General features: G+C 41.1%; 1 protein-coding gene across 2 annotated transcripts in view; it reads right to left on the bottom strand.

Moving 5' to 3' along the window:
- The window catches only part of DYM (dymeclin), a 373790-nt gene that overhangs the window by 114632 nt on the left and 244735 nt on the right, over window positions 1–14423 (bottom strand). The window lies entirely within an intron of this gene.

Raw genomic sequence — 14423 nt, 5'->3', positions numbered from 1 at the left:
CTGAACCCTCCCCTCTCTATTTCTATTCCTGAAACATTAATAAGCACAACAGATAGAGAGTGAACTGCCAACTTTCACAGAACTCTGGACAGGACTGAATTAAACAAAAGAAAATATCAGCTGAACCTCTGAACTAACTGCAAAACATGGACATCTATAAGGGTGTTGAATAAACTCCCAAGTGGAAATGGTAGAAGCCCCAGCACTCAAGACAGTAAGTTACACTCACAATTTGTGCTTTTCACAGCACCCTCTACGCATGGATCAGAAAGTGCCTTGCAAAATATTCACTGGGCCTCACAGCAGTATTTAGAGGCAAGCGTTACTATTTCTATTCTGTTGCATGGTTGGAAAAGGTCTTCCCAATTTGCACTTAGATGGCTCTTTTACTTCAGTTTTTACAAATAGGAGTGGCTAAAAGATGACAAACACAGCTGGCAGCAAAGATAGGGAAGGAGACTAACAGCCTAAAGAAGTGGAAAAAAAGGTTAGGGATTACCTTAGCAAAGCTAGACACTTTCATGTTGGCAGGGCTAGAGTACTGAAGAAATTAGCTGAGCTAATTTTAGAGCCATTGGCTATTCTTTTTGAGAACTTGTGGAGGTTGGGTGAAACCCCAGAAGAATGAAAAGCCCCATAAGGCTTCTTCCCCCTTTAAGAAGGGGAAGAAGGAGAATCTGGGGAACTATAGACCAGTCAGCCTGACCTCTACACCTGGAAAAAGCATGCAGCAGGATCTCAAGGAATCCACAGGGAAGCACCTAGAGGAGAACACGGTGAACAGGAATTCACCAAAGGCAGGTCATGTCTCACCAACGTGATTTCCTTCTATAGTAAGGTGACAGGGGGGATGTGACAACTGAAAATTATGTCTGTGTGGTAAAGGTGCTTGCTGAAGGCTCTATGAAGATTAGACCAAGTGTTTTTCTGTCATTCGTTCAGATATTAAGCTATATGTTGTTGTTAAAAGCCTAGTTAAAGTCTAAGATGTAGTGAGGCCTTGTATGTAATAAGGTCTAGTAAATTTAACAAAGCCTTGTAAAAGTGGTAGTAGGTCCCGTGGCATAGTAAAAATTAACCTTATCAAAAGAATACAAGGCTTGTACTGCTATTGGTCACTCTAAGGACAGCTGAAGTAAAGAGAATCTGAATGGCTGTAAGTTATCAGCATAGCTCAAAAGTTATAAATTGGCTGGCATATTTAGAAGGAAGATATAGCTCTGTAAAAGGAACTACTAATTAGCTGCTGACCTGGATCAGTAGGTCCGTGGTCTTGAGGAGCCCGAGGACTGAATACTAGGGTCCTTCCCAGTACCTCTTGGACAGCGCTGATCAGGATGCCTGACTTCGCTGAGCTTTGCAGAAGAGAAACTTGTCATACGTCAGGCATCAGAGGGGACTGCTGATAAGTTGCCAACGCGAATTATTATTGTCTGTCCTCGTTTTGTTATTTACGCGTAGCTGTGTGTTTGTTAAGTCAATAAACCTTTCTTACCTTTCTACCCTCGACCACACTCTCAATCCCGAACCCTCTGCAGGTAGCTGGGACAGGGGGAGAGCAGTAGATGTGATATACCTTGATGTCAGCAAAATTTATGACATCGTCTCCCACAACATTCTCATTAACAAGCTAAGGAAATACAGACTAGACAAAAGTATTGTACGACAGATACGTAACTGGTGGCTTATTGTCCTCAATGAGTAGTTTTCAATGGTCAATTTTCAGTTGGGAGGAGGTATCAGGTGAGGTTCCCCAGGTTCTGTCCTGGTCCAGGACTGTTCAAAATCTTCATTAATGATTTGGATGATGTAATTCAGTCCATGCTTAGCAACTCTGTACATAACACCAAGTTGGGTGAAGTTGCAGACACTCAGGAGAGCAGGACTAGGATCCAGAATACCATGGCAGATCAAGGGAAGTGGTTATTCCCTTCGATTTGGCAATGGTGAGGCCATATCTGGAGTAGTGAGTCCAGTTCTGGGCCTCCCCTATAGAAAGGATGTGGACAAACTGAAGGGAGTCCAGCAGAGGGTACAAAAATGGTTAGAGGGCTGGGGAACATGACTTCTGAGGAGAGGCTGAGGGAAGTAGGCCTATTTAGTCTGCAGAAGAGAAGACTGAGGGTGGATCTGATAGCAGGTTTTAACTGCCTAAAGTGAGGTTCCATAGAGGATGGAGGTAGACCTATGACAGAACAAGGAGTGATCGTCTCAAGTTGCAGCAAGGGAGGTTTAAGGTTGGATATTAAGAAAAACATTCTCACTAGGAAGGTGGTGAAGCACTGGAATGGGTTACCTAGAGAGGTGGTGGAACCTCCATCCTTGGAGGTTTCTAAGGCCCAGCTTGACAAAGCCCTGGCTGGAATGATCTAGTTGAGGATGGGCCTGCCTTATGTAGGGGGGTTGGACTAGATGACCTCCTGAGCTCCCTTCCAACCTTCATTTTCTATGATTCTATGCAATTCAAATGTACAGCGATTTCCTTCCAACAGTCTAGTAACAGCACTCATGGATCAGTGCTCTGACAGAAAAAGCACAAGTTGGGGTACTACTTGGTGTCTGTTATCAAATCACAGAGAAGAACAGGATGACTGGCTTGTATCTATGACCTATATTTTAATGGGTAGGAAAGAAAGCTGCATAATCATGGATGATTTCAAATCTAAGTACTGCATGGTTAGGTTAAAGGGCTTCTCAAACTGCCAGTATTAATATGTCAGAGCTTCTAAGAAATCATCCATGACAATTTCTTAATTTGGTTAAATTCAATTTGGAGGAATTCTTTGTACGGCATGATCTTGAGCGATAAAGGACAATGATCACGCAGATAAGAAATTACTGGCTGTGATGGTGCAAGTGATCATGACTTTATAACATTTCTAAGGAGAAGAAAGCCTAAACCAGTAATAGATTAACTTTGTACTTAAAGAATTATCATTTCACAAAGATGTTGGAACAAAAAAATTAAATATAATAGTATAAATGATAAAGAACTATTCAAGAGCATTCTACCAGATCCCCAAAAACACAGAATCCTATGAGTGAGAAGGAAGGATATGATGGCTTAAAAAACAACACCACAAGCAGCCTGCTGGGGAATAACTGCAACTATAAAAACTGATGCAATACTAAACAATTAATGGCATATAATGAAAAAAGCTGAAGTTTAAAATAATTATTACAAATTTGAAGTTAGAAATTTATGGGGAAAGAAACAGGGAAAAGGAGAACTCTATGGCAAGAGCTGAGCACAGAAACAAGGTTTAAAAAACATATTGGGAACAAAAGGAATCCTAACAAAGTTACTGGACTGTTACTATATGCAAACAGTAGAACTGTAAGTAAAATTGCAAAAAAAGGGTGGTCGTCAATAAATATTCCCAATCTGTTAAAGGAAAAAAACCTTGATGCTCCATTCATATCTGGTGAGGGTGATATACTTTCCATTCAAACAGTAACTCAGGAGGCAATTTTCATCTCACATGTTCAGATCGTTCTAGCACCCAACAGTTGTATGAAAGCTAGCTGAGAAGCTATCTGGATCATCAGTGCTGATTTTCAATAGGTCTTGGAGCTGGGATAAAATTAATGTTGTGCCAGTACTTTAAAAATATAAACAAACTAGACCCAGGTTATTATAGGCCTGTCAGATTGATATTGTTTTTGGGAAAACAGCAGAATGGCTAATACAGGAATTAATTAATAAAGAATTAAAAGGAGGGTCATATAAATAATAATAATAAAAGAGGAAAAATTTAATGTCAAACTAATTTTTTCAATAAAATTGCAAGCATGGTTGATAAAGTTAAAAAGTTAGATGCCTAGAAGGAATTTATCTGACTTGGTACTACAATACACTTTAATGAAGAAACCAGAATGATAAAAAATGGCACATATTATATAGATTAAAACCTGGCTAACTGACAGATCTTCACAGGTAAAGAAGCACCATCAAGTGGGATTCCACAGAAACTAATTATTCGCCATGTTAAAAGCCAATAACCATTCCAAAGCTATTAAAGCTATTTCTAGATTTTATCGATGACCTGGGAAACAATGCAATCATTACTGTGAGAGTTTGCAGATGGTATAACAGTGGGTGGTGTGGCAAATAACGAACAGGACGAGTCACTGATACTAACTGATCCATTTCTTCTGAAACTGATCAAGCAATAGGTGTTTCAAATACAGCCACATATCACACACCTAATCCATAATGACAGGATAAGGACTGCTATGACTCTGAAAAGGACTGAAGGGTCATGACTGAGATCTCTAAATTTAAGTTTGCAGTGCACCACTGTGGCCAAAAGGCCTGACGTGATCCTTGAAAAGGCAAACAGGGGAATGCTGGGTAAGGGTATTTGTCACTGAAGAATGGCTACTGGACTAAAAAAGAGAAGACTATTTAGGAAATGGAGATGGCTTACAAAAGACTGATGTTAGCAGTTAAAGGACTGGAAATCGGGCCTTACAGTGACACTTACAAGTATTTAAGTCTGTTTAAGTCTAGACCTAAAAGAAGGTTCAGGTGTGGAAGTACCTGTCTGTGGAACAGAAATTTGAGAACAGGGGTCTCTCCAGTGTACAGACAAACATGTAACAAGCTCCAATGGCTAGTAGGTGAAGCAAGACATTCAGACTAGAAATAAAGCATACATTTTTAACAGAGAGGGAAACAAAGCAATTTAGCAAGGGTTGTGGATTCTCCAACACTGGAAATCTTTAAGTCAAGATGGGCTGATTTTCTAAAATGGATGATCTAGTTCCACCATAGCTATCGGACTTGAAGCAGGAATTAATTGAGGGAAGTCCTATTGCCTATGTTATGCAGTAGGGTCAAACTAGATTATCACAGTTGTTTCTTCTGGCTTTGAAATTTATGAATCTAAGCAATGCTCTACAAGTTCCTATTCACAAAAGAGGGAGGAAATGCTGCAGCAGAACCTGTGGACATTTTTATTTTGTGGTTTTCCATTATATATAATCTAAAGAAAGAGGCAGACAAGACAAACAAATCTTCCTGGGAGACAGCTCAATTCATGCTATTTGTGGGTTTTGCGGCCTTAAGAAAATCACTATCATTAAAATGGGTAAAACTGGCAACGGGCTCATCAGAACTAAACACTTGCATTAGTGGCCTGACAGCCCCACACAGCTGTACAGCAAGGCAATATTAGCAATGATGCTGTCTTGTTATTCTCCATGGCACAGCTTGTAATTAAGGCTGCAATGATTAGCTGAAATGTGCAGTTATGCAGACCATTTGTGCCAATTTGGAAATGTTGACCTGCACGTTCAGATAGGAAGTGATGTATGATATGCAATTCTGCAGCTAGATCCATAGGGCTGGGAGGAGTTCACATTTTTGGATGAGATTACAGGAGTCATGACACCCTAAACACCTCTGCCTCTCCGAAATCCTTAGATCTCCATGTAAACTGGACATCCACCACAGGCTCCACTACAACAACAAAGAGATATGTAACCATCCAGTTAGAGAGAGAGAGAGAACTAAGAAGCCTAAGTGTAGCTTAAATGTGTGTGCAGTCCATCAGTTCAACCTGGGAAAGTACACATTCTTGTATAAAGCCTGATGGTTGGCTTTAAGAATCTGTGTGTACCAGATACTTAAGAAACTATTCATTTTGCAAGAGAGAGAACATTCAGCGCAAAAATGAAAGAAAGAGGGGTACAATGGGCATGGTCAGACAAAAAGGCTTTGGAGGTAAGCAAAAGGGTACAGGACCCATGGAAAGAGAGACAAGATCAGAGATATACATGGAAGAGAGCTATACAAAATCATTCAGGCAAGGATTAGGAGTCTGAATATGATAAAGCTGATGAGGGTAAACCAGAGAGATGAAATGACATGGTATCAGGGAAACATTAGAAGTCAAAGTCAGAGAAAAATCAAGATGTGGTTAACACAAATTCCAAAAAGACTGATTATTGAACTGCTGGAAAGAGATCTAGTGATTACTTCTCTCCTTGCCCTTTGTATCTAGGCAAACAAATGAAACTGAAATCTGGAACCTGCATAGGGGAGAGGACATTGGCATGAAGCAATAGTGGCAGCGCACAGCAGATGGTTTGGAAGGGAGTAAGGGTAGCTTAGCATTTGTTGAGAGCAAGGCTGAATTTAAGCAGCCAGAACAGCCTGAAAGAGATGAAAAATTGAAATAAATATAAGATCAGAGAGGGAAAGGTAAATTGATAACGATCAAAATGTGCATGATAGATGATGCCAGATGAAGGAGAAGAGAGACAGACCACAGGCAAAATCCCCTCCCCTGCAAATATACTAACCTACTTCCAAATTTTCAAGAGCTGTAGTAAAATTTCCCCTAGTCTGAACAATTAAAATACCCAGTAAAATCTGTGAATATAGGATTATTTGAAAACTACGGCACTGTTTAAAATAGCATATCTGGTGCTTGGAAACTTAGGTTTTATCCTTAGAGGAAGTACAAGGTAATGAATTGAGCACCAGCTGAACACAAAAACACTAAACTGTTCAAGACTAAAATCAGCTTCATGGGTCAGAAATCAAAATAGCAAGTTTATTTTTGCCCTCGAGATTAAAAAAAAATGTATAAAGTTTAAAGAATTTAACATACATAGGAAAAAGCTGAAAGCCACACACTATGTAAAAACAGGATGCCAAAAAACTGCATTTGAACAGCATAATTCCATTAGAAACAAATCCTTTTGTACAGAAAAGACTTAATAATTTCTTGGACCAGATACCTGATCTCACTTAAAGTTAGAGAGAACATAAAACATGCATGCCATTTTAGCTTCATCTTCTGTTTTGGGGCCACTGCTTAAAGCATCGCAGAGGGGAAAAAAGACAACATGTAGATAAGATGAACAAAATTACTTGCATCTATTTCCACTATTGGGTCTGTAGCGGCAATGGAAAAAAATCCTGAGTATTACTGCCCCAACTTGTAGCAAACACTGTGAAGCATCTCAGGTTACCTTTATTTTGGTTTTGCTCTCTATTTGGCATCAGGTTAAAGTATCAATTGTTAATTAATCTCTCTGATATTTTACAAAATATATTCACTCTAGCAGATATCAATACTAAGAAGTTAATAAAAAGTATACGAGTGCATCATACAATGGTACCAGAATTGATAATAACAAATCCTGAAGGTAGTCAAAAACAATTAATTATAGCACTATGTTAGCAAACAGGATTTCCTGGAAAAATGCAGTCAAGTAGACACAAACAGTCTGGAAAAAATATGGAGGTAAAGGAAGATAAAGTAAATATTTACAAAATGAAGTCTACAGTTTAATTTGCAGCGAGTGGGAAATGTATTTTTCAACTGAAGGCATAAATTGTTATAGTTCATGGATACCTTCCAATGAACCCAACGGTGCTCACATCACCAGAGAGCTCATACTGGCTATAGAAGCCACTCAGAGCCCTTGCAAATTCCTGCAGATAATTTTGTTCCTTTTTGGTCTGGAGTACAGCTAACTTGCTTACACTTCTACTTAAAGGACCAAGATAAGTCTTATAATGAAGAGGGTAGAGTACATGGCAAAAATACTGTGTATTTGTAAATCCTTATAATGTAGACCATTTTATATTATGGAAAGAATGGCACGATAACTAGTGGTCCTAGGAATCAATACATAGGGATTTTCATCTACAGAAGTGCCATGGAAACTAGGTATCGGCTGGGCACCCAGCCAAGCAAATCATGCAAAAGAGTTGTCTATGAAGGTGTGAATGGCAAATGGTAAGCTAAGTTCAGAATCCAGTCTGCAGGCGGGGGGCTTCAGTGGCATTTGCCAGCATGGATGAGCCGTTCTACTACGGAGATGAGCAGTGTCAGCAGGGTCCTACAAGATGCTTCCTACCCACTCATCTCTGAGCTGGGGTGGGCCATTCTGGCCCACAACCAGATAAGCTTCCCTACCCCTGGCCTAAAACCCTGCAAGCATGGTATATGATGTCCTAAATATCATGAATGTTTGCCATTCCAAGTAGTGGGTCCACAGCATCTACATCAGTGTTTTTCACTCCTTGGTAGACTCAAGCCTCTCCCCCGCCCCCACCTCCCTGAAAATGCTAACTTTGTTTTCATTCATTTTTTTTTTTAACTATGGGAAATAATAGGGCAAAGCTTGTTGCAAGGAGTTCAGGAAGACCACGCCAGGTCAGCGTATTTTTCACACCATGGATTCTTATTTGAAATCCAAGGTTTATCTCGTGACTCGTGTGCAAGTGTTTGTACACCTAACGGTGCTAATATTGCACAACATTCTTAAAAGGATCCTGCAGGACATCCCAGGACATCCCTGGGATGTCCTGATCCAGATAAATGTAATAAAGTGAAATGGATATTGAGAGTCAGTGCTTCTCAGCTGCAGATTAGAGTCATTTGTTTTCTCCATGGGTGTACTGAGGGAGGGACTTGCTGATGAGAACAGAATCAGAACAAAGTTATTTTGGTGGGCTTCTAAACAGGCTGAACATACCAAAACGTTTGGACCCCCTGCCCCGCATATATACAAAATACGGCAAAGTTAGAAGCAACAGAAAACAGTTTTCTAATGGGCAGGGTCAAGCCATTTTAGTAGGCAGTGTAACTACCCAGCCTACAATCATGTTTTTTGAACATCAGAGTGATAGAAAGAGTGCGTCTGGTGTGTCTGAAGTTAACAACTTTCTGATCAAGAAAATAATTCCACAGAGCTGCACAAAAATAGGTAGCAGGAAACTAAGCAACAGGGAAGGGCTTAATCTCTCCAGCAAGGCAAACAATCCTAGTAAGAGGCAAACAGAAGACATACAGCAGTGAAAACTAACATCACTGGACATGTCCTACTCCCCTAAACAACCCCCCCCCGCCAAAAGTTAACATCTAGGTCCCTTGTACAGCTTTCTATATTTTATCCTCCACAAGCCTACTACATTTAATAAACGAGTAGCACTTACTGGGCATGTCTACATGTGTAATTAATGTGCCTGAATTTACTGGGCAGTTATTTCAGGTGGATTAAACTGCTCCTGGGCACGCGTCTACACATGTGCCTGTGCTGGGAGCAAATTGAGCCTGACAGGAGCAACTTAGGCCATGGCTGATCTGGCCCTGCTCTGCCCCCTGCAGCAGCCAGGGGAAACTCCACACTCTAGCCACAGCTTTCCAGGTGCTAGGCACAGGCTGGCAGGGTGTACCGCATGGGGCGGGGGGGGCAGGGGCAGCCTCAGGCTGACAGGTGGCATGGGGTGGGCAGCCCTGGACTGGCAGGGGACATGGGGGGCACAGGCCTCAGCTCTGGGTGGTAGCATTGGTCAGCATATGCCTGCTGGCGTGGGGCATGGTACCCCAGAGGCAGGCTCTGTCTGGCAGGATTTCTGGGGGTCACAGCTGGGGTATGGGGAGGCTGCAGCACCTGGCACATGCTCCCAGCAGTGAGGCATGGTGCCCAGGGGGCAGGCAGCAGCTGCCAGGCGCCCTGGGGGGTCAGAGCTGGGGTCTAGGGGACTGCAGCGCCTGAAACTTGCCCTCAGAAGTGGAGCATGGTGCCTAGAGGGCATGCAACAGCTGCCAGGGTCTCCACGTGTCAAAGCCAGGATCTGGGGGGAGTGCACCACCTGGCAAATGCCTGCAGTGGTGGGGCATGGTGACCAGGGGGCATGCAGCAGCTGGCTGGGGGTCAGGCCAGAGGTCATGGAGCCAGCATCGGGCAGCTGAAGAGTTGCCTGTGCCATGTGGCTGGAGAAGCTGCCAACCACATGGCTCGGCACCAAGCAGGAGACTGCCCCTTCGGTCTGGCTGACCAGGTGCAAACTGCACCCACTATACACAGTACTAGCCAAAAGCATTTTAAATTAATCCAACGTGCGGTAATTGCTGCACAAGTATAGATGGTGATACTTCTACCTTAGTCTAATGGGCAGTAAAGCGCACATGTAGATGCACCCATTGTGTGCTTCTGCACCTTAAATTCTGGTCCTATCCGGTCAGAGCCGACCCGGGGTGGGGGGAAGTGCAGGGCCCGGGGCAAATCAGTCTGTGCGGGCCTCTTTCATACTGTACAGGGTCATGGTACCCCCCCAAAGTGTGTGTGTGGGGGGGGGTCTCCATGTTTCTTCCACTGCACGGAGGCAGAGCTACCAGCTCCAGGTGGGCACTGTGGGAGGGGCCATGGCCACTCTGCCCAGCTCCGCAGGGCTCCCCCAAAGCACGGGGTCTGGGGTGGTCACCCCAATTCGCTGTACCCTAGAGACGGCTCTGTATCCAGTAAGCGAACTTCTCTCCTCCACAGAAAACCAGCAGAAGGCCTCTGTGCTTAAGTCCCTTAACATATATTTAAAAGGATGAATTATTCTTGAACTGACCCTCAGTCTAGAACTGAATTTCAGCCCCTGCAAGGACTAAATGCCCATACCCCAGATTACATACCAACCTGCCATTATGTAGAAAGCAGTCAGTGCATTGTCAGCCTGCCTGGACCACCACCAAGCACTACATTTGCACTCTTCTGGGGCTCTGCAGAGTTAAGAGGCTACCTTTGACCCAAAATGAGTTTTATTTTTGAGACATGTAAAGTGAACCAAGTCTGTAGGAGTGTATATTAAAGAGAAGAAAGAACACAAGATGGATGGCCTGAGGGCACATGACTATGCTTCCCTGAACTTTACAAATGTGTAGGACAATTACTACTTGTCAGTTCTTGTCAAAGAGGACTTGTTTTATTCAATTTTCCATAAGCTGATGTTTTCAGTTCAGGTTTTCCTCTAAATTGTATCTTCTTACCTTTCTTCCTTTACCCTGATATAGTCATATACATGAGTAAAATTCCCTAGGGTTTATCAGTCTGTCAAATTACTAGATCAAGATAAAAGAAAGATACCCAAAGAACCTTGTCTACCTTGTTCAAGAAACAAATCTCTCTCAAATTGAAACAAACTTTGAACAGCCAATTTTGGAGAGTGTCAAGTTTTTTTTATTTTGGATCATCATAATTCTAGGATGGGGTTGTCCAATATTCATATTATGACAATACCCAGAAACAAAACCCTAGGCCAAGATCCCAGGAAAACAAGTGCTTCACAAATGTACGCAGATACAGCACATGTGTGAAGACAAAGTACAGAGATCAAGAGGCAAATCAAGTATTTCTAGAATCCTAATATCCTGCTGAGAAAGGAAACTGAAAACGTGCCCTTCTCTATTCAATAAGCATATTTTTTGTATTCTTGCACAACAATTAGAAACAGATTATTTTTTTCCAACTTGTAAAATGAAAAAGTGTGCAATTTATTAATATGTTGTCCAGGACCGCAAGAACTCAACTGACATCCCAAGCATTACGTTATTTTTGTCGATGTAAGAATAAAATCTCTCTTCCAAGATTTTATATAATGGATCATGCTCAAAGATAGCAGAATACAAATGATCTCATCTGTTGGTATTTAATATAAAAATGAGGGCTAATTACACTGCCCAGCCCAACAACAGGTTTCCAAGCCGTAAATCCTATGGTAATCATTGCTTGGAAGAAAAAGCAACCAAGTCACAGACTGTGACAGTTGGAATCTAACATCTCACTGATGTAATGTGAAAGTATCACAATTACTGCCACATGTTATTTTGCTCTACTATAGTCCCTTTAATTCTGATATATACTGGTGTATTTGCTTCCTAGAACCATTCAGTTCTCCACACGTTTCTATGCTTCATAGTATAAACACTGTAATAAAGTATCTGCCTGTTTTTACTGGTATCTCTTTGTGGATATTCAGCCAATTACAAATTAAATTGCCAAAACTGAATTCCTAGTTCTCCTTAACACCTTCCTTCTCCATTGCAGTAGACATCCTCTCTGCCATTTTGACTCAGTCCACTGAACAGGTCATGAATGGGGAACTAAGCCATGTCTATGAGTAAGCTTCTCTCTGTACAAGTCCAAGATCCACTTTTTCCCACCTGCTCACTTTGCCAAAACTTTAATTCAAAGCCTGATCACCCTGTGTCTTGACTGCTTTTTCAAACTTGATACCTGAAATCCTGACAACACCATTTTAAATGTTAAGCTGCTACAGGCATCTCTCTGGCTTGTCACTCTATGTCCTAGTTCCTCAGAAACACTATTTGTCATTAGTTTTGAAAGCTCTGTAAAAAAACATCAGGGCTTCAAAGTTAAGCACTCAGAAGTTATGAAACTCCTGGATAAGGTGGTCTGACCAATCTAGTCCAACCCTTTTGCACATATACTTCATGATGTAGTTTGATATTTTAAAAGGATCCTATTTTCCCCCAGGATCTGTGCTACGGAAAAGGAAGGAAGAGAAAGGATGGCTGCATAGGTAAGGCAATTGAATGATGGATGCCCTATAGTCTTGGATTTTATCCTTGCCTCTCTGCTAAAGGATACCTAAGGGATTCTGAATAAGGCACCAAAACTGAAATGTTCATTAGATGGCTACTGATCGCATTTCTTGAGTGCCGAGTGTGAGATGCTTGGGCCAGATTTGCAAAAGCACTAAATACTACAAATGAAGTTGATTAGATGTTCACAGCACAGCTCTGAAATGCTCTAAAAATGCTAGAGTGCTTTGGAAAAAACAGGCTCTAGGAGTTTCAAGTTAAGCACCTAAAATTAATGGACAATTTGGGCCTTAATCCCTTTATCCTCTGTTCTCTACGTGTAAGACAGCAACAGCAGCACCACCTACTCTCACAGGGATGCTGGGAAGAGAAATTCCTTTATCTTTGTGAAGCACCGAACTAATATAGTGAGAGCAACAGAGAAATCCATGAGGAAGTGCATAATTGTGCGTTCAGTGCTGCATTTGGATGGCATATGTTAAATAGAACTCGTGGCTATACACTAACCAGAGGATAAAAAGAAATACTGAATAATTACACATTCAGTGAATGAGGGTTGGGCCCTGCAGAAAAAACTATCATTTAATTGAAGACAGTATCATAAAACATGTACACATTATGCATTAGGGACTAGAATAAAGTTACACAGGCCACCACAATCTGGTATTTCCTCACTTCCAAGCGCTTGATTAGCAACCTTAATGTGCTCAGTGTTTTGGTTTGGTCTTTAACGTACTAATGTGTATAAAACCTGACTTCACTAGCCCCAAGGAAATTCATGCAAGCTGAGTATTTGTAGCTATACAGTGATAATGCTTTTTATTCACAAAGCCAGTGAACTTTGACTGGATTTCTAGGCACAGAACAGTGGCAAGATCTGGCCCTAATATTATGAGCCAGCTCTCTTGTCTCCTAACATCTTCACCAAAACAGTTTATGGGAAGAACATTTTTCTCAATACACATAGTAACTTAGCTATTATAAACATGTTGTCATGGCAATACCATTTGCCTTAAACTTATCCAGCAGCACTCTTCCTAGCAAAATGAAATCAGGTATTCTTGCTTTTATAATGAAAAGTAGGGTGAGAGGTTGTAACCTACCTGTGCAAAGTTTCAGATGAAATCTGTATTCAAAGGAGCAACTACCAAGTTTAAAGTATGAGTTTAGAAGCTTAAATATGCATTTCATGCAAACATAAAACTCCAGTAAATTCAAAGGGTATTTTGTATGTGCATGGAGTAGAAGAGTCTCTTACATTCATATCACTATTTTCCCCTGAAATTTAGTTGACATTCATAGTATGCGATAATATACACAAGTTACAGCAAGGATTTTGCTGAAACTAGTAATTTTCTGCCTATAAGGCTAATATATAAACATGCATTTGGAAAAGGCGTTTAAACAATATTTAGAGAGATGGAAGGAGTCATGTTATAAATTAGTTGAAAAGTATCAAAAATGCCAGAAATAAAGACAGGGTAATATTCAGTTGTACTCAAGTGTTCAAATGCATTCAAAATGTCACGGCGGACACCACTGTGAGATTTAAACGTTCTGCACTAAAGGTTTTCTATTACAGCACAAGAGTGAAAATGCTGTCTTCTCCAAGCAATTGCTAAATACAAGTATTGAAACATCAACTATTTTCAGCCTGAAAAGCATCGAGTTTGCACAAAAGGGAGTTACTAATAAGGATTACTTCACTAGAAACTGTCTTGTCCTTTACAACAACGAAAAGGGTGCTGTTCTTCCCTAGCCAAAGCACAAGCCTGGAATGCTGAGTTTTAAGAATGTCACCATTTTGCACACAGAAAGCAGGTAATGACATACAGCAATAATCCTATTAACGAATGGCACAAACAAATACTGTGTGTGCGTGTGTGCAATCATGGTGACTACACACAGAGCAAACATGCAAATGGTAATCAAATTGTTTGTTTAGGGAAAGCTGGCCCTAAATTACACAGTAGTGTCCAATGCAACAGAGTGACCATAAAAACAGGAAAAGAAATGTTTATTACACAACTCCAATTCACCATGAAAAAGGTTAGAAAATGTAAC

The sequence above is a fragment of the Alligator sinensis genome, unplaced genomic scaffold, assembly GCF_000455745.1.
Source record: "Alligator sinensis unplaced genomic scaffold, ASM45574v1 scaffold1204_1, whole genome shotgun sequence".
Classification (NCBI taxonomy): domain Eukaryota; kingdom Metazoa; phylum Chordata; order Crocodylia; family Alligatoridae; genus Alligator; species Alligator sinensis.
This window is presented reverse-complemented; position numbering and strand designations above follow the sequence as displayed.